This window comes from Kogia breviceps, chromosome 4 (assembly GCF_026419965.1).
Source record: "Kogia breviceps isolate mKogBre1 chromosome 4, mKogBre1 haplotype 1, whole genome shotgun sequence".
NCBI lineage: Eukaryota > Metazoa > Chordata > Mammalia > Artiodactyla > Physeteridae > Kogia > Kogia breviceps.
The window spans coordinates 90,567,271-90,588,409 of NC_081313.1; the positions used below are offsets into that span (position 1 = coordinate 90,567,271).

At 38.8% G+C, this 21,139-nt stretch overlaps 1 long non-coding RNA gene across 1 annotated transcript in view; it reads right to left on the reverse strand.

Annotated features, from left to right (window-relative positions):
- Nucleotides 1-2,305: 2,305 nt before the first annotated feature.
- The window catches only part of LOC136794167 (uncharacterized), a 99,850-nt gene continuing 81,016 nt past the window's right edge, over nt 2,306-21,139 (reverse strand). Inside the window, exon 3 of the long non-coding RNA XR_010840539.1 lies at nt 2,306-4,880. This is a non-coding gene — a long non-coding RNA (uncharacterized lncRNA). The remainder of the gene's footprint in view (nt 4,881-21,139) is intronic.

A 21,139-nucleotide genomic window follows, 5' to 3' on the forward strand; every position in this document is an offset into this window, starting at 1 on the left:
GTCCAGTATAGGAAGGAAGGAAGTAAAACCCCCTGAACTGGAGCTATATATGCCTAAACCATTTTTGTGCCCTTGAACTTTACAATCAGGAAAAAAAGACATATGTCCCATTGATTTTCTATCTGAAGAGCTTAACACAGTTCACGGCACACAGTAGGCCCTTAAAACAATTTTTTGAATGAGTGAAAAGGAATATATTCTCATCAAATTTACAGATAACCCCATGGAGAGAATTCTGCTTCAGACTTTGGAAAGTTGAAATCTAAAGATTGGCTAACTGCATAACTCAATAAAAGAAAAAAGAAGTTATCAGACCAAAAGTCTGTCATGTTACTACCAGCACTGGATCTACAAACCAACCTGAATATACACCTCCAGATTTGAAAGAAGATGAATCCTTGCTATTATAAAACTGAAACCTTCCACTTACCTTCTGGGTCCCTCACCAGTCCTACCTTCTCTCTGAAGTTTTCTACTCTTTAATGAATCTTTAATTTCACACTCTTTACTGGATCATTCTCACCAGCATGCAAACACTCCCTTTTGCCTTAACAAACACACACATGTATTCACATACACTAACTTGACCTCATATCCTTTCCAGTTATTGATCCATTTCTCAATTCTCTTCATGGAGAAACATAAAATTTTCTATCCTCTCTGTCTAACTTTTCACATAGAATTGCATAAACCATTGCAGTAGGGCTTGCATCAACACTGCTCTTTGAAACTGTTCATCAAAATTATCAACAACATATATGTTACCAAATTCAAAGGATGTTGTTTTATCTTTTATTCTTATTAACTTCTTAATAGCAATTCACTTAGTTGACCAATCCCTCCTTCAGACTCTGTGACAGCATACCATTGGTATTTTCCCACCATCCCTGGCAACCCTGAGAAATTTCCTCTACTGGTTCATCTCATCTATCTGATATCTAAATTTTGGACTGCCTTAGAAAGAAGTCCAGTCACTCTTCTTCTTTCAATCTATGAAGAAAAAGATCTAGATTGCCTTGTTCAATGCCTACTTACAATACTGGTCAAGAAGTGTTGGTTAAATGGATAAATTAGTGCCATGTGTGCAAGACCTCCTTCTTTTATCTATTGCCTTTGCCATTAGTTCTTACATTAGTATGTGCCCACAGCTAGTTCTGTGGACACATAGTAATGTAAGAAAGAGGCTTTCTAAATTATGTTTCTAGGGAACACTGATTTTGGGTAACATTGAAGACAGTTTCCTGAGCTCTGACATCTGCATTTACAATGGTTGGCATCAGGACTTTGAGGTAGCAGTCAACATCATCAAAGGTATCCAGAGCCAGAGCAGAGAATTATTGAACGGTCATGACAATTGAGGGACTTGTTCCTAAGCATCCTTGAGATCTCCCTAGGGAAATTCCTGAAATATTTGAAAGAAACCAAAAGAGAAGCTAGAGTGCCAACAATTTCTATGGTAGAGAATAAAAATGGGCAAATGACACTGCTGAAATTGTAACCATCCTTACCTCTTGACTAGCGTGGCCTGAGAAATACAAATGATTTATCCGTTGTCTAGGTACTTCATCATCTGAGCACACTTGAGAATCTCTGACATATACCAAAGTTCTGGTCTATTTGGTTTACCCTACAGTACTTCCAGAAGGCTGAGGTCTAGATAAAATGCACATAGTGACCTTATGTCTATGGCAGGGCAAACATCTCATTACCAAACAGCTGCTCTTCTTATCATCCTATGAATAACCTTCTTGTCCTTGGAAGCCCCAGGCTCCTACCCCATTCCTTAGATAAAGATTGCATATATATACCTCATTTTACCTTTGAGGGGGGGAGGGTGTCTCTGAACCTCTCATGTATGTGGGAGTCCCATACACACAAAATTAAATTTGATTTTCTCCTGTTAATTTGTCTCATATCAATTTAATTCTTAGACCAGTCAGAAAAACCTAGAAGGGTAGAGGAATGTTTTCTTTCTCCCCAACAGAAGATTTTAGGATTTCTCTTTATCCTTGTGTTTTAGAAATGCATGAAAATGAGTTCAAGACTGGGTTTTTGTTGTTGTTGTCATTTTCCCTTTCCTCCTGTTCTATACTCTGTAGAATTTAGCTAAATTCCATAAATACCCTTTTCTTTAGCACTGGGTATTTTTCTATTACTTCTTTAATAATACTATTTTCTTCTCTTATTTTGTAATAAGAATTTTCATTCCAAATATACTGTTTTGACCTTGTGTCTTCTGGATTGATCTTCTAGAGCTCAACATTTTCTCTGTTTTTCATTTTTTTGTGTGTATTTTTTTTGTTTTCATCGTTGTTCTTTGTCTTGTTTTGCTATATCTTCTTGAGGTTTTTCTCAACTTTTTCTTCTGGCCCTTCCATTTCATTTTTATTTAAGTAATAATGTTTTTTAATTTTCAGGAGCTTCTCAGTCTTTGAAAGTTTGCTTTCACTGCAGCTGGTTTATTGTTCTTGCTTTATAATAGTTATATTACCTTCATATATCATTTTGAAACAATTAGTAAAATTCTTATAAATTTAAGAAGACCATATAATATGTTGTCTAAACTGGGACACTTTTGACAGTGAAAGAGGTGTGTTATCAATCATAAACTAGGAAAACAGAAAGCAACATTATCTGGCAAACTGGGAGGTATTATTAGAATCATTTTTATTTTCTGATGACCTATTTCCTCTAAGTTAGATGTTTTGTTTGCCCTTCTTGATATGACTTCTTTGTGCAGCTATTTTTCCCCAAATGTCTGGTTATCTGTTTTAAATTGTTTATAAAAGAGAATCTCTTTGACATAGTTTAGCATATGTAGGTTTTCTCTAACATCATTCACCTTTCCCTTAAATAGGTGAAGTAACCACAAACTCTGTGATCTTGGGTGGGTTTTTTGGCCTGCAAACATCACTATAGGTACACGGTAGGGAAGTGTCAAAGGCCAAAATATGGAGTCCTGTTCAGGAACTCTACCCTCACTATGAAAGCCTTGACCTTCTAGGGCAATTATTCAGTTGCCTTAATATTGTCTGATTTAAGCCTAAGGACAATCAAATCTCTCATTTCCTGTCTCTTCTCGCACACCTGCCATCCTTGCTCTCAGTATTTACTGTTTTGCATTGGTTTTTCTCTGGGGAAGAAAAAAACTGGTTCTCACTTCTGCTTCAGTCATTTATTGTATAGGCTTGGACTTCAGCTCCCTGTTCTGCAGCTTATCCACCACTACAAAACCGTCTACCTATCATCTTCCTGAAATGTACCAAACGCTGACTGACTGATGTCTCTGCTATCATTCTCAGCACTTTTTCGCTATAGTAATTTCTATGTTTTTCAAAAGGAAGAGAACCGTATTTAATGCTCTATTATTCTCAGTGAAAACCTACCATTTAGCAAACATTTCCCAATAATATTTACTGGTGAAATTTATTTCCCAAGTAAATTTAAGCACCAAGAACTATTTTATCATAGAGGTAGGTAGGGATACAATAATAAATAAGACATGGCACCTCAAAGTGCTCCAAATCTACTGAGCATTTTTTTTACTACTCTGAACTTTGATTCTTTAATATTTAAATGAGGAGGTAGGGCTGACTATGAATTTATCACTTTGTATGTATTTTTAGATCAAGAGCCTATAGGATCTTCCTCCAAAGTATCATCTCTCGAGAAGAATCTTCTTTAGGTCAGTGTCCTGCTTTCCAGCCCACTGGAGTTGCAGTCCTGCCCCCACTGTGGGAAGGAGGCAACCCTGCTCCTTCAGTTCCGTGGGGTGACCACAACCCTTCAGCTGTGGGAGGGGGGTGTGATCTGGTTCCTTTGGCTCTCACTGAAGGCCCCACCAATGTGGCCCTCTGCATGGGCCCTGCTCTCTGAAACCAAAGGGGAAACAGCCTTCTCTGCTTGGCCTGTGGTGGGAGTGGCCGCCCTAGGATCTCTGAGTTGCCTTCAGATTCATTCTTTCCCTTATTTGAAGAAGAGCTCACATTTACAGCCATAGAATCCATGAAGTCTGACAGCCTTCCTTCATTCTGTTCTACTTTCTCTGTCCCGTTTTGTTCAAACTGGCAATATCTCTGCTGGTATATTCCCATCTGTATTCCTGGCTTCTGCTTAGATGTCTGTTTAAGTCCATGAGTTACACTCATGATCTTTCTGTCAAACGGTTAATGTTCTCTTCAGAACATGCATTCTCATTTGTTTTTTTATTGTGGGATTTTTTTTTTTTCAATATGGATAGGTTGAGAATTTTCCAAATCTCCAAATTCTGGTTCCTTTTTGATTAACAATTCCTTCTTCAATTCATATGTCTCCTTTAGAATTTTACTGTAACGTAGTAAGGAGGACCCAAGCTACACCTTTAATACTTTGCTTAGAAATCTCTGTAGCTAGATATCCCATTTCATCACTTACAAGTTCTACCTTCTACAAAACAGTAGAACACAATTCAGCCAAGTTCTTTGCCATTTTACAACAAGGAGCACTTTTCCTCCAGTTTCCAACAAACTATTCATCATTTCTGCCTGAGACCTCACCAGAATGCCCTGTAACATCCATATTTCTACAAACAGTTCCTTCAAAGCAATCTCAGATATTTTCTAACAAAGCCTCAAAACTCTTCTAGCCTCTACAAATAACTTTGTTCCATGGCCACTTCCACATTTTTAGGTATTTATTACAGCAGCACCCCACTCTTAATACCGAATATGTCAGCTGGGGCTGACATAACAAAACCCCATAGAATAGACGGCTTAAACAACAGAAACGGATTTTCTCACAGTTCTGGAGGCTGGAAATCCAAGATCCAGGAGTCAGCTGATTCCATTCCTGGTGAGCTCTCTTCCTGGCTTGTAGACAGTTGGCTTTTTGCTCTGTCCTCACTTGATGGAAAGAAATAGAAAGAGAAAGAGAGAGAGCTCTGGTGATTCTTCCTATAAGGACATATCCCATCAGATCAGAGCCCCACTCTTAAGACCTTATTTTAATAATTTAAAACTAATTGGTCCCTGGGACTTCCCTAGTGGCACATTGGTTAAGAATTTGCCTGCCAATGCAGGGGTCACAGGTTCAATCCCTGGCCCAAGAAGATCCCACATGTGGCAGAGCAACTAAGCCCGGGTGCCACAACTATTGAGCCTGTGCTCTAGAGCCCACAAGCCACAACTACTGAAGTCCACATGTCTAGAGCCCATGCTCCACAACAAGAGAAGCCACCACAATGAGAAGCCTGCACACTGCAACAAAGAGTAACCCCTGCTCGCTGCAACTAGAGAAAGCCCAAGTGTGGCAACGAAGAAAGAAGGAAAGACAGAAAGAAAGACGGAAAAGAAAGAAAAGAAAGAAAAGAAAGAAAAGAAAGAAAAGAAAGAAAAGAAAAGGAAAGAAAGAAAGAAAGAAAGAAAGAAAGAAAGAAAGAAAGAAAGAAAGAAAGAAAGAAAGAAAGAAAGAAAGAAATTTATAAAAAATAAAATAAAATTGCTTCCTTAGTCCAAATATAGTCACATTGGTGGTTAGAATTTCAATATATGAATTTTGAGGGTCAGAAATATTCAATCCATAGCAGGCATGTTCAGGGCTTCCAAATAGTATTTCCTCTTGATTCCTCTCATATTGATCCAGTCACAGCTTGCATGCAGTATATAACAGGAATTGAAATACAATACCAAAGAGAGTAAGTTAGATTCTACCTTCAAAGAGAGATCAGAAAAAGAAACAATAACTACAATAAAAGACAATATTTTTTTTTCCTTAAGAGAACTGGAAACAATGTGTCATGAGGTTTCAGTAGAAAGAAAAATCAGTAGAAGGGATTCAAAAAAGTTTTGTGGAGAAGGTCATGCCTAAGTAGGGATTGAGATTTCAGGTGGGAGGATTTCAGGATTGGAGGGACAGTTTATAGTGAAAGGAAACTGCATAAGGAAAGGATAAAAATGAAGAAAGTGTAGACACAATAGGGAAACAAGTAATCCAATATTGCTAAAACACAGTTCGCATAAGAATGGAAGTGAGCAATAAAGCTAGAAAGGAAGTAGGTAACATGTTATGAAAGTCTCGAATGCTAGAGTGAGAAATTCATAATTAATTGAATAGGCAATGTGAAACAACTGAAAATTTCTAGAGAAGAACAATGTGACCAGAGGCAGTGTTCATATTTTATAATTAAGTAGCAAAAATAGGAGCACATCTGCCAATTATAATTCATCAGAGCAATGAAAAGGGTTGCAATTAAAAGTCTTTTTCAATGAAATTCACCTTAAACTCATGAATAACTTAAGTTTTATAAGATTATCCCATAAAGATGAAGCCTAACACCCTCAGTATTACTATTTCCCATTATATTTTAGCATTTAAAGCAGTGCCTGGCACATAGTAGAAATGTAATATATGTCTTCAATGAATAAGTGAACTATGAAACATTTACATAAAACCTTAGTTATTCCTTAACATCACATTTACTTCCCTCAAGAACACCAGATGAGCAGATAAGAAATTGTATTCTCCACTTTATCATAAAGACTTATCTGGTATTATTCATTGAGAAATATTATTTTCCACTATAAAGGTTGATGCAACTGGCTCCTAAAATCTGCCCCTCATATGTGTATTTTAAAATTATAAATCAAGCTAAAAAAACTCAAATAAAATGTCATATTTTCCTACATTAGAATATGTATCTTAATAATAACCTAAAAGTTTAGGTTTGTATTTTAGAAATCCAGATTTCCTTGGGATTCTGTACTGAGATGTGGTTACACAGGAAGAGTCAGCTCTGGCCCTCAGTCCATGGCACCCTCCCTTCTTTTTCCACATCCTGCCCCACAACAGGCCATTTGCTCATGCAGGTGGTCACCCAGCCTTCAAACCTAAGACTGTCATTCTACTTACCACACCTCTAACTGCTGTCCCTAGGCCACCCCTAAAACCAAGGTATGGAAACGCCAGCAGAACAGTCCAGCACTCAACAAGATGGACCAGAGAAGAGAACTGTGCAAACCCAAGAAGAGAGCTTAGGGACATTTGGATGGGAAAGCCTGGGGGTCCAGGTGTTCTTCATGTGTTTTACAAGAGAATGGATAGGCTACTTCTCTTCTGTTGACTGAAAGAAAAATGCACAACGAGAGAGCTGTGACTTAAGTTTTATTGAGGATCTTACTGAGGACTATATTCCCTGGGAGACATTCTCTCATATACCTCTGAGGAACTGCTCCAAAGAGGCAGTGGGGGAAGCCAGTGTATGTTGTAATTTTTTTTGGCTAGGGAATATGTGCAGTCAAGTATACATCTTGGTAAAAGATTATTGTCAATCACAAAGAACAAATATCTGAAGTGAATGATTCTAGTGCTTTTCTATGTTTGGGAAGATGCAAGGAGCTGGGTTCATTAAAATTCTTTCTGAAATACATCTAACTAAGGGTACCGTTTGTCCAAAGCACAGAGCATCCTGTAATTGTCTTTCATTTCCTGTCTAAAGCACAGAGTGCTTCTTGCTGTTATCGCCTTAACCTCTTCCATCTAAAGCACAGAGTGCACTGTTGCTACTGCAGCGGGTTAATCTTTGCAGACTTAATTGGTGAGCAAAATGCTCTTTGCTCTTCTTTGTTTGCACTTCCTATTGGCCCCATAGACACTTAGGCCTGTGGGCCTGAGTCTGGCTGGAAATGACTCAGAGTTGGGCTCTCAACAGCATACAGCCAAGGATAGCAGCCTCTTGCCCAAGTTGCGGAGTAAGTATCACCTGGAAGATAATTCAAATTTCAAAAAATACTTAAGTGGAAGGTAAAAGGAACCTGGAAATGTATTTTAATGGCTATGGTGCCCACAACTTAAGCACTTTAAGGGGAAGCAGAAAAGAGGAACCCTTGTAACAGAACATTTTGGAATTAAGTATTACACAGACGTCAGTTTGGATTACCATGCAGGGTGGGTAGAAAGAAGATCCAATAAATAAAACAGAGAAGAGGTACACTAGATGAAAGTCACCTATTAACTAGAAATATAACCAAAGATTTGTCCATCAATACAATCTTCAGTTGAAGATTTAAGCCAAGGATTCAATTTTTATTTCAAAAGACAAAGCAGTTAGATCAGGCTATATTTCACCTTTTTCAAGGATGCAAAAAGGAAAACAAAAAAATAAAGAAGAGACTTGAGGAGGAAAAAAATGGTGTAAGGTAAAAGGAAATACATCCTGAGGGGCTTCAAAAGGTGTATTAGCAGAATTAGAAGAATGTGTTTGAAACCTGGCTCACACCCTAGAAAGAGTAAAAGATCTGGCCTCTATAAATTGGGAGATGAACATATAAAGGGGAAAATAGTGAAATGAAAAGGAAACAGAAAAATGAAAATTAAATAAAAATTTAAAACAAAAATAAAATAAAAACAATGAAATTGAAACAGGAGGGAAGGGGAGAGGGCACAACCTTTAAAAGAATGACATTGCCATAGAACACAACATAAACTGATTAGAACCAAATGGGTCCAAGATGGTGGACAAGATGACTTCCACTAGACCTTGAGCCTCAGTATATGCTCTTTGTAACACATCAGCAAGTTAAATGACACACCCATGGGCTCCATGACAGTTCCAAAGCCAACCATAAAGGTCAAAACGTGGGCACTAGCCCAATTTCTAGAAATCCCCACCCCTTCCCCCAAAGAGCTGGAATACTCCTCTCACTCATTAGCCTATGAAATTACCCACCCCTATACAAACTGACAACCCCATACCCTGGTGCCACTCTCCCCTTCTGAGATGGTCCACAGTCTGTCGGTGGAGTGTGGTTCTCTCTAAGTAAATTCACTTCTTACCTATCAGTTTGTCTCTCACTGAATTCTTTCTGCAATGAGACATCAAGAACCTGAGCTTCATTAAGTCCTGAGACCAAGTGTGTGAACTCAGTTAAGACGGTGGGTTCAACTCCTAATCTGAGTTGCACAGTTTCAAAATGAAAGGTAACAGAATAAGATGAAAAAGAAGATGAGTGTGATAAAGAAGGATTTCAGAAAATCTAAAACCATAATATAACAACTAACCTAAAATGAAGGAAGTCAAGAGTAAAATCAAAATCTTGGACATGTGAATCACTGAATATGAGAAACTTGCTAAGAATACAGAAGAAAAATGAAAAGAAATTAAAACAATAAAATATAATATTGTTATTCTACTTAATAACTCACTCCTACAGTAAAACTGAGTTAGAAATTATCTAGATGTTAAAAACAATGAAAATGCTAAAACTGAACTCAGGAAAACTCAGAGCACTAAAAGTATTTTTAAATACAGTAAACAGAAAATAAAGAAGTAAATGTTGAGAATAACAGAAGTTAGGTAAAGAAAAACAAAATTTGCCCACAAAAAGCAGGAAAATAAAAAAGAATTAAAATTTAAAATTAATAGTTAATTAGAAAACATAGTAGGGTAAATATGTAAGTTCAAGAGCTGGTTCCTGTGGAGCAAATTACACACTATGAAATGGCAAGAGTAATCTTAAAAAGCGGGGAAAAAGGCACAAATATACAACAATTAGAGTAAGAAATAACGATGAAAACTACTGTCTACTTGATGGCTGTGTGCTGGAAACTTTGTTGACTGATTTATAATCATTAGCACAATCAACCTTATCAGATAGATATCATTTGTATTCCAATTTTCAGGTGAGTAAACAAGCCTCAGAGCATTAACAAATGTGTTCAAGCCACAAGGCAAGCAAATGATAATGCCAGTACTGAAACTCTGCAGATCTGTAGCCTGCAATCCCAACCATTATGGAGCCAAATACCAACTTAGAAAAAATTATTTAAGTTATGACAGAATACTGTGTGCCACTCAACTGAAAAAGACTTCAGAAAGAAAAGGATACATTGCTAAGAAAACATAAATTATCAAAATGTATGAAAAATTCAATAAAGAGACCAGCTGAATTTTAAAAACCAACTTAAAAACCTATACTTCAAAAGCTCTGAATCCAGGTATTTTTAGAAATAAGTTCTAGAATAATTTCAACCAGTAAATTATACCTATCCTACTCATTTTCCAGAGCAGACAAAGATATGAAAAACTACTCAACTGGTATAAAACCAATCTAATTAGCTGATGTCATAGACCAAACATGAGTGCCATGAGGAAAATGAAATCAAAATTTAATTATGAATACCTATATAAAATTTACAAATACGTAAAACGTTAGAAATTGAATCTACCAATGCAAAGCTTTCCCACTAGGAAATGTCCAGAAAATTGTTAATAGCTGTGCTGCAAACTGGATAAAGGTGTGCTGGGGAGCAGTGGTTTCTGTCAGCCCAGGAGACAGCAGGGCAAGGCTTGGGTAGCTCGAGCCCAACACTTTGTGCCCCAGACATTGACAGTCTTGTTGGCGGGGTTAGAAAATCTGAGCTAGGTAGATGAGTGGGGTGAAGGTTAGCCATAGGGGGTTTCCCTGGCAGGAAAATAAATAAGAAAAAAAATTTAAATTAATAGTAACATAGAAAACAAAGAGAGTAGGAGAGAACAACAGATCTGTTGCCTCTGACAGAAAGCAAAATGTGGGATGAGTTCTGCCAGCAATTGCTGTTCTGCTACAACCTGCTGAGAGTTGCCAGAGATGCCACCACCTGGATATTGACTTTAGCAGTCAGATGGCTGCTCAGGGATAGGCAACAGGTTCACCAAGGCAGGACAGAGGTATCCTGGGGGTACATCTCCAAGCTGTGGACCCAGTGTGCTTGTGGCTCAAGTTTCTCATAGGGCTTCAACCCAGTGATGAGGGACTGTTCTTAGAATGGATATATGTTCTTCAAATAAAAGCCTCACCATTATTTTGAAATATTTAATGTTAAAAAGTTTGAATGGATTCAAAATTCACTCTCAATTATCACAAGGAATGTCAACATTATATGTCAATGAAATAAAAGGTAGTAAATCTTTAGCTTGCAAAAAAATTTCAGTTGTTAAAATATAAACATTTTTAAATGAATATTAAATGTTTTAGAATTTAATTATCTACCTGTATGAATAAAGTTTCTGGTAGATGATAGTCTACAAGAATTTAAAGAGAACATCACCAAGCCTTCCTGAGGGAACTGTGTATAAACATTTCAAACATAAATTCCTGAAATATATTTTGCCACATAAATAAGTAGCTCATTTAAACAGCAGCTCATCGAAATAGATAAAATATGATTTACTACTACTTTCTGCCTTCAATTGGCAAAGATTAAAAAGGATAACCACGGGGGGAGCGAGAAGATGGCGGAAGAGTAAGACGCGGGGATCACCTTCCTCCTCACAGAGACATCAGAAATACATCTACACGTGGAACTTCTCCTATAGAACACCCACCGAACGCTGGCAGAAGACCTCAGACCTCCCCAAAGGCAAGAAACTCCCCAAGTACCTGGGTAGGGCAAAAGAAAAAAGAATAAACAGAGACAAAAGAATAGGGACGGGACCTGCACCAGTGGGAGAGAGCCGTGAAGGAGGAAAGGTTTCCACACACTGGAAGCCCCTTCGCGGGTGGAGACTGTGGGTGGCGGAGGGGGGAAGCTTCGGAGCCGCGGAGGAGAGCGCAGCAACGGGGTGCGGAGGGCAAAGCGGAGAGATTTCGCAGAGGATCAGTGCCAACCGGCACTCACCAGCCCGAGAGGCTTGTCTGCTCACCCGCCGAGGCGGCCGGGGCTGGGAACTCTACGTCCGGCGAATCCCAGGGAAAGGTCTGGAGTTGGCAGAGTGAAAACAGCCTGAAGGGGTTAGTGTGCCACGGCTAGCCCGGAGGGAGTCCAGTTGAAGTCCGGAGCTGCCAAAGAGGCAAGAGACCTTTTCTTCCCTCTTTGCCTCCTGGTGCGCGAGGAGAGGGGTTTAAGCGCGCCACTTAAAGGAGCTCCAGAAACGGGCGCGAGCCGCGGCTGTCGGCACCGACAACAGAGACGGGTGTGGGACGCTAGGGTTGCTACTGCCGCCACCAAGAGGCCTGTGTGTGAGCACAGGTCACTCTCCACACCGCCCCTCCCGGGAGCCTGTGCAGCCCGCCACTGCCGGGGTCCCAGGATCCAGGGACAGCTTCCCCAGGAAAACGCACGGTGCGCCTCGGGCCGGTGCACCGTCACGCCGGCCTCTGACGTCGCAGGCTCGCCCCGCATCCGTGCCCCTCCCTCCCCCTGGCCTGAGTGAGCCAGAGCCCCCGAATCAGCTGCTCCTTTAAACCCGTCCTGTCTGAGCGAAGGGCAAACGTCCTCGGAAGACCTACCCGCAGAGGTGGGGCCAAGTCCAAAGCTGAACCCCAGGAGCTGTGCGAACAAAGAGAGGGGGAGGTCTCTCCCAGCAGCCTCAGAAGCAGCGAATTAAAGCTCCACACCCAACTTGAAGTGCCCTGCATCTGTGGAAAACCTGTATAGACAGCGAAATATCCCAAGTTGAGGAGGTGGACTTTGGGAGCAAGATATACTATTATTTTCCCTTTTTTTCTTTTTGTGAGTGTGTATGTGTGTGCTGCTGTGTGAGATTTTGTCTGTATAGCTTTGTTTTCACCATTTGTCCTAGGGTTAGACCAACCCGTTTTTTTTTTTCTTTAATACAAATTTTTCTTCTTAATAATTATTTTTTATTTTAATAACTATATTTTATCCTACTTTATTTTGTCTTCTCCCTTTCTTCCCTCCTTTCTTTCCTACTTCCCTCCTTCCTTCCTTCCTCCCTTCATTCCTTTCTTCCTTCCTTCCTTTCTTCCTTCCTTCCTTCCCACTCTTCCTCCTTCCTTCCTTCCTTCCTTTCTTTCCTTTCTATTTTTTTCTCCCTTTTATTTTGAGCTGTGTGGATTAAAGGCTCTTGGCACTCCAGCCAGGTGTCAAGGCTGCGTCTCTGAGGTGGGAGAACCAACCTCAGGACACTGGTCCACAAGAGACCTCCCAGCGACACGTAATATCAAACGGCGAAAATCTCCCAGAGATCTCCATCTCAACACCAAGACCCAGCTTCACTCAAGGACCAGCAACAAACAGTGTGGGACACCCTATGCCCAACAAAGAGCAAGACGGGACTACAGCCCGATCCATTAGCAGAGAAGCTGCCTAAAATCATAATAAGGCTACCAACATCCCCAAACACACCACCAGATGTGGACCTGCCCACCAGAAAGACAAGATCCAGCCTCATCCACCAGAACAGAGGCACTAGTCCCCCCAACCAGGAAACCTGCTCAACCCACTGAACCAACCTCAGCCACTGGGGACAGCCACCAAAAATAGAGGGAACTACGAACCTGCAGCCTGCAAAAAGGAGATCCCAAACACAGTAGGATAAGCAAAATGAGAAGACAGAAAAACACACAGCAGATGAAGGAGCAAGATAAAAACACACCAGACCTAACAAATGAAGAGGTAATAGGCAGTCTATGTGAAAAAGAATTCAGAATAATGATAGTAAAGATGATTCAAAATCTTGGAAATAGAATAGACAAATTGCAAGAAACAGTTAACAACGACCTAGAAGAAATAAAGAGGAAGCAAGTAAAAATGAGCAACACAATAAATGAAATGAAAAATACTCTAGATGGGATCAATAGCAGAATAACTGAGGTAGAAGGACGGATAAGTGACCTGGAAGATAAAATAGTGGAACTACTGCACAGCAGAAGAAAGAAAAAAGAATGAAGGGAACTGAGGACAGTCTCAGACACCTCTGGGACAACATTAAATGCACCAACATTCGAATTATAGGGATCCCAGAAGAAGAAGAGAAAAAGAAAGGGACTGAGAAAATATTTGAAGAGATTATAGTTGAAAACTTCCCTAATATAGGAAAGGAAATAGTCAATCAAGTCCAGGAAGCACAGAGAGTCCCATAGAGGATAAATCCAAGGATAAACATGCCAAAACACATAATAATCAAACTGTCAAAAACTAAATACAAAGAAAACATATTAAAAGCAGCAAGGGAAAAACAACAAATAACACACAAGGGAATCCCCATAAGGTTAACAGCTGATCTTTCAGCAGAAACTCTACAAGCCAGAAGGGAGTGGCAGGACATATTTAAAGTGATGAAGGAAAACAACCTACAACCAAGATTACTCTACCCAGCAAGGATCTCACTCAGATTTGATGGAGAAATTAAAACCTTTACAGACAAGAAAAAGCAGAGAGAGTTCAGCACCACCAAACCAGCTTTACAACAAATGCTAAGGGAACTTCTCTAAGCAAGAAACACAAGAGAAGGAAAAGACCTACAAGAACAAACCCAAAACAATTAAGTAAATGGTAATAGGAACATACATATCAATAATTTCCTTAAATGTAAATGGATTAAATGCTCCCACCAAAAGACACAGACTGGCTGAATGGATACAAAAACAGGACCCATATATATGCTGTCTACAAGAGACCCACTTCAGACCTAGGGACACTTACAGACTGAAAGTGAGGGGATGGAAAAAGATATTCCATACAAATGGAAATCAGAAGAAAGCTGGAGTAGCAATTCTCATATCAGACAAAATAGACTTTATAATAAAGACTATTACAAGAGACAAAGAAGGACACTACATAATGATCAAGGGATCGATCCATGAAGAAGATATAACAATTGTAAATATTTATGTACCCAACATAGGAGCACCTCAATACATAAGGCAAATACTAACAGACATAAAAGGGGAAATCAACAGTAACACAATCATAGTAGGGGACTTTAACACCCCACTGTCCAATGGACAGATCATCCAAAATGAAAATAAATAAGGAAACACAAGCTTTAAATGATACATTGCAAAAGATGGATTTACTTGATATTTATAGGACATTCCACCCCCAAACAACAGAATACACATTTTTCTCAAGTGCTCATGGAACATTCTCCAGGATAGATCATATCTTGGGTCACAAATCTAGCCTTGGCTAATTTAAGAAAATTGAAATCATATCAAGTATCTTTTCTGACCACAACGCCATGAGACTAGATATCAATTACAGGAAAAGATCTGTAAAAAATACAAACACATGGAGGCTAAACAATACACTACTTAATAATGAAGTGATCACTGAAGAAATCAAAGAGGAAATCAAAAAGTACTTAGAAACAAATGACAATAGAGACACGACGACCCAAAACCTATGGGATACAGCAAAAACAGTTCTAAGAGGCAAGTTTATAGCAATACAATCCTACCTTAAGAAACAGGAAACATCTCGAATAAACAACCTAACTTTGCACCTAAAGCAATTAGAGAAGGAAGAACAAAAAAACCCCAAATTTAGCAGAAGGAAAGAAATCATAAAGATGAGATCAGAAATCAATTAAAAAGAAATGAAGGAAACAATAGCAAAGATCAATAAAAGTAAAAGCTGGTTCTTTGAGAAGATAAATAAAATTGATAAACCATTAGCCAGATTCATCAAGAAAAAAAGGGAGAAGACTCAAATCAATAGAATTAGAAATGAAAAAGGAGATGTAACAACTGACACTGCAGAAATACAAAGGATCTTGAGAGATTATTACAAGCAACTCTATGCCAATAAAATGGACAACCTGGAAGAAATGGACAAATTCTTAGAAATGCACAAGATGCCGAGACTGAACCAGGAAGAAATTGAAAATATGAACAGACCAATCACAAGCACTGAAATTGAAACTGTGATTAAAAATCTTCCAACAAACAAAAGCCCAGGACCAGATGGCTTCACAGGTGAATTCTATCAGACCTTTAGAGAAGAGCTAACACCTATCCTTCTCAAACTCTTCCAAAAGATAGCAGAGGGAGGAACACTCCCAAACTCATTCTATGAGGCCACCATCACCCTGATACCAAAACCAGACAAAGACGTCACAAAGAAAGAAAACTACAGGCCAATATCACTGATGAACATAGATGCAAAAATCCTCAACAAAATATTAGCAAACAGAATCCAACAGCACATTAAAAGGATCATACACCATGATCAAGTGGGGTTTATTCCAGGAATGCAAGGATTCTTCAATATATGCAAATCAATCAAGGTGATACACCATATCAACAAACTGAAGGAGAAAAACCATATGATCATCTCAGTAGATGCAGAAAAAGCTTTTGACAAAATTCAACACCCATTTATGATAAAAACCCTGCAGAAAGTAGGCATAGAGGGAACTTTCCTCAACATAATAAAGGCCATATATGACAAACCCATAGCCAGCATTGTTCTCAATGGTGAAAAACTGAAACCATTTCCACTAAGATCAGGAACAAGACAAGGTTGCCCACTCTCACTACTCTTATTCAACCTAGTTTTGGAAGTTCTAGCCACAGCAATCAGAGAAATAAAAAGAAATAAAAGGAATCCAAATAGGAAAAGAAGAAGTAAAGCTGTCACTGTTTGCAGATGACATGATACTATACATAGAGAGAATCCTAAGGATGCTACCAGAAAACTACTAGAACTAATCAATGAATTTGGTCAAGTAGCAGGGTACAAAATTAATGCACAGAAATCTCTGGCATTCTTATACATTAATGATGAAAAATCTGAGAGTGAAATTAAGAAAACACTTCCATTTACCATTGCAACAAAAAGAATAAAATATCTAGGAATAAACCTACCTAAGGAGACAAAAGACTTGTATGCAGAAAACTATAAGACACTGATAAAAGAAATTAAAGATGATACAAATAGGTGGAGAGATATACCATGTTCTTGGATTGGAAGAATCAACATTGTGAAAATCACTCTATTACCCAAAGCAATCTACAGATTCAATGCAATCCCTATCAAATTACCACTGGCATTTTTTACAGAACTAGAACAAAAAATTTCACAATTTGTATGGGAACACAAAAGACCCCGAATAGCCTAAGCAATCTTGAGAACGAAAAATGGAGCTGGAGGAATCAGGCTCCCTGACTTCAGACTATACTACAAGGCCACAGTAATCAAGACATTATGGTACTGGCACAAAAACAGAAATATAGATCAGTGGAACAGGATAGAAAGCCCAGAGATAAACCCACACACATATGGTCACCTTATCTTTGATAAAGGAGGGAAGGATATACAGTGGAGAAAAGACAGCCTCTTCAATAAGTGGTGCTGGGAAAACTGGACAGCTACCTGTAAAAGTATGAAATTAGAACACTCCCTAACACCACACACAAAAATAAACTCAAAATGGGTTAAAAGCCTAAATGTAAGGCCAGACACTATCAAACTCTTTGAGGATAACAGGCAGAACACTCTATGACATAAACCACAGCAAGATCCTTTTTGACCCATCTCCTAGAGAAATGGAAATAAAAACAAAAATAAACAAATGGGATCTAGTGAAAATTAAAAGCTTTTGCACAGCAAAGGATACCATAAACAAGACCAAAAGACAACCCTCAGAATGGGAGAAAATAGTTGCAAATGAAGCAACTGACAAAGGATTAATATCCAAAATTTATAAGCAACTCAGGCAGCTCAATAACAAAAAAACAAAGAACCCAATCCAAAAATGGGCAGAAGAACTAAATAGACATTTCTTCAAAGAAGGTATACAGATTGCCAACAAACACATGAAAGAATGCTGAACATCATTAATCATTAGAGAAATGCAAATCAAAACTACAATGAGATATCATCTCACACTGGTCAGATTGGCCATCATCAAAAACTCTAGAAACAATAAATGCTGGAGAGGGTGTAGAGAAAAGGGAACACTCTTGCACTGCTGGTGGGAATGTAAATTGATACAGCCACTATGGAGAACGGTATGGAGGTTCCTTAAAAAACTACAAATAGAACTACCATACAACCCCGCAATCCCACTACTGGCCATATACCCTGAGAAAACCATAATTCAAAAGGAGTCATGTACCAAAATGTTTATTGCAGCTCTATTTATGATAGCCAGGACATGGAAGCAACCTAAATGTCCATCAACAGATGAATGGATAAAGAAGATGTGGCACATATATACAATGGAATATTACTCAGCCATAAAAAGAAATGAAACTGAGTTATTTGTACTGAGGTGGATGGACCTGGATTCTGTCATTCAGAGTGCAGTAAGTCAGAAGGAGAAAAACAAGTACCGTATGCTAACACATATATATGGAATCTAAGAAAAAAAAATGTCATGAAGAGACTAGGGGTAGGATGGGAATAAAACACAGACCTACTAGAGCATGAACTTGAGGATATGGGGAAGGGGAAGGGTAAGCGGTGACAATGTGAGAGAGTGGCAGGGACATATACACACTACCAAATGTAAATTAGATAGCTAGTGGGAAGTTGCCGTAACACAGGGAGTTCACATCTGTGCTTTGTGACCACCTAGAGGGGTGGGATAGGGATGGTGGGAGGGACGGTGATGCAAGAGGGAAGAGATACGGGAACAAATGTATATGTATAACTGATTCACTTTGTTGTAAAGGAGAAACTAACACACTATTGTAAAACTGTTATACTCAAATAAAGATGTTTAAAAAAAAAAAAGGATAACCACATATAATTTGGAATCCTAACAACCACAATGACACACCTCTGTGTACAACCTGGAATTCTTAAGAACTGAACTTAAAATAATAGTTGGAAGAGGGAACAGAGATGTATATTCAAGGTTGTTCAACTATCTTTTAACAACAAAAACCTAAAAAAACAAACAAAACCCTCAATGTCCAACAATAGGAAACTGGTTAAACATTATATACCCATAATATTAAAACACTATATAGTTAATTTTTTTAAAAAATACATTAAAAGACTTTTATATGACTTTTAAAAGACTTTATATTTTAGAGCAGGTTCACAGAAAAATTGATCAGAAGGTATAGAGAGTTGCCAGTTACCCCAAAGTCCATGGTTTACATTAGAGTTCACTCTTGTACATGCTATGAGTTTAGATAAATGTATGACATGTGTCCATCATTATAACAGATACATTTAACAGATATTTTCTTATTTTACACAATCATCGGTAATTTCCTTTTTCACTAAATATAAGGAATATAAATATTCCTTCCAAATTTACCTTCCTCAATTCAGATCACCAACATTTCTGGTGGAGAGAAAAGGCAAAGTATTATATATAAATGCTTAGGCAAACTTCCAGCAAATATTACACATTGTGAATTTCCCGGTGTCAAAGAAGTATAGGGTTTGCTCCAGAAGACGACCCTGTGCAGAAACAATGTGCAAACCTCTGGCCTGGCCCAGGCAGAACTGAGTAGTTGGGAAAGTTTGTTTCAGGTGCCCTCCCTCAACTTCTTTGACTGTACTTTTTCACCATGGTCCTTCCTCCTATGACCTCATAGCCCAATGACCACATATTATATGCTTAGAGACCAGGATCTTCCTTGGCACTGCATTTTCTTAATCTGTCTTCCCAGGAAGATTCCCTGATTTAGGATCTTCCCAGCCCAGTTAATCCTTCCCATCACCTCCAACAAACATTAGTTGTCATATGAGTCAGTTTTCACAGGGTCTTTTTCTTTACTCAGTGACATCCAGAGGTAAAAATGAACTCACACCTGTGATGAGTGAGGGGAATTCTTAAACTCCTCACTTATGTCTTCACATTCAACTAGTGTTCATATATTACCTATTTTCCATGTTTAGGAATGGAGACACAGAGTTGAATGAGCCTGGCAGGCAAACATAGTTATAATGCAATTAAAGTACTATTAAGAGATAATTATTAATAAAGATTTATGAAAACAGGGAATGCTTATGTTTTTGGGGAGATATTTTAAAGGTTGAGCTGAAACTGGAAGGATGATTTCTTTTAACTTATTATTTCTATTACATTTCAGCATTTTTTAAATTCTGAGGGAAGGGACTTCCCTGGCAGTCCAGTGGTTAGGACTCCACACCTCCACTGCAGGGGGGCCCAGTTTGATCCCTGGTCGGGGAACTAAGATACCACAAGCAGCGCAGCGTGGTCAATAAACAAATAAAAAGACAAATTCTGAGGGAAGAATAAAATGGACAAGGATATTTAAGGAAGAGAAACTAGTACAGAAGCATGAAATAGTGTGGCATAATCAGTTCATCACAAGTATTCCTGTGTGGCCTGAAGGTATAGATAGAAATCCTGAGAGGTATATAGTAAAGTAGGCTAGAGCTAATGGCATCCTGTTGGACACTACAGGGGTTTATTAGCAGAGGAGTGAAGATGCATTTTTAATTTATTTAGTAAGTGAAGAAACTTAGATATTGGATCCATTGTGTAGGATGAATTGGATGTCACAGTGCCCAAGGAAGAGAGAAATTATAAGAGGCTGATGAAATAATCTGAGTAATAGATGATGTCAGCCTGAAACAAGGCAATGCAGTAGGTGTAGAAAAACAGATTCAAAATGTTCACAACTTGAATTCAAGAAGGCTACTGCCTAATTATATATAGTGGGTGAGGATGAGATAGTCATAGAACATCTTCAGTCTATCTTGAACAATTGAGTAAAATTACTGTTTTTCATGTAAGGAACCCATAGAAAAGAACAAATTCAGAAGGAAGGAGATGAAGAGTTTGGTTTGGACCATGCTGAATTTAACATGCTTCATAGACATTCACATTGACATATCCAGCATGAAGTTGGAAATGTAAGTCAGTAACTTAGGAGAAAAGTTTTTTTGAAAAAATAGGAGATACTCCTTTGAGAATTGATAATCAAGCAAGAGCTGGAACCATGGAACTGGATGATATCGCCAAGGGAAACAAATTGAGAAAACGTCCAAGGAAGAGTTATGGAGAATACCAATATGTGAGAGTGGGAAGAGAAAGGCAAATTAATGAAACATATTGAAGATAGACCAGAAAGATGGGAGGTGATCTAGGAGAGTGTGTGACATGGAGTAACAGAGAGAAGACAATATCAAGAAGGGAATGGCCGGACAGGCTATACTGCCTGAAGACAGAAAAGCATGATAAGAATCAAAGTCTTTGGACTTGGTAACCTGAAAAAAAAAAAAAAAAAAAAAACTTCACTGAGGGCAATTTTTTGCCCTTTTTTTTTTTTTTTTTTTTTTTTTTTGCGGTACGCGGGCTGTTATGGCCTCTCCCGTTGCGGAGCACAGGCTCCGGACGCGCAGGCTCAGCCGCTCCGCGGCACGTGGGATCTTCCCGGACCGGGGCACGAACCGGTGTCCCCTGCATCGGCAGGCGGACTCTCAACCACTGCGCCACCAGGGAAGCCCT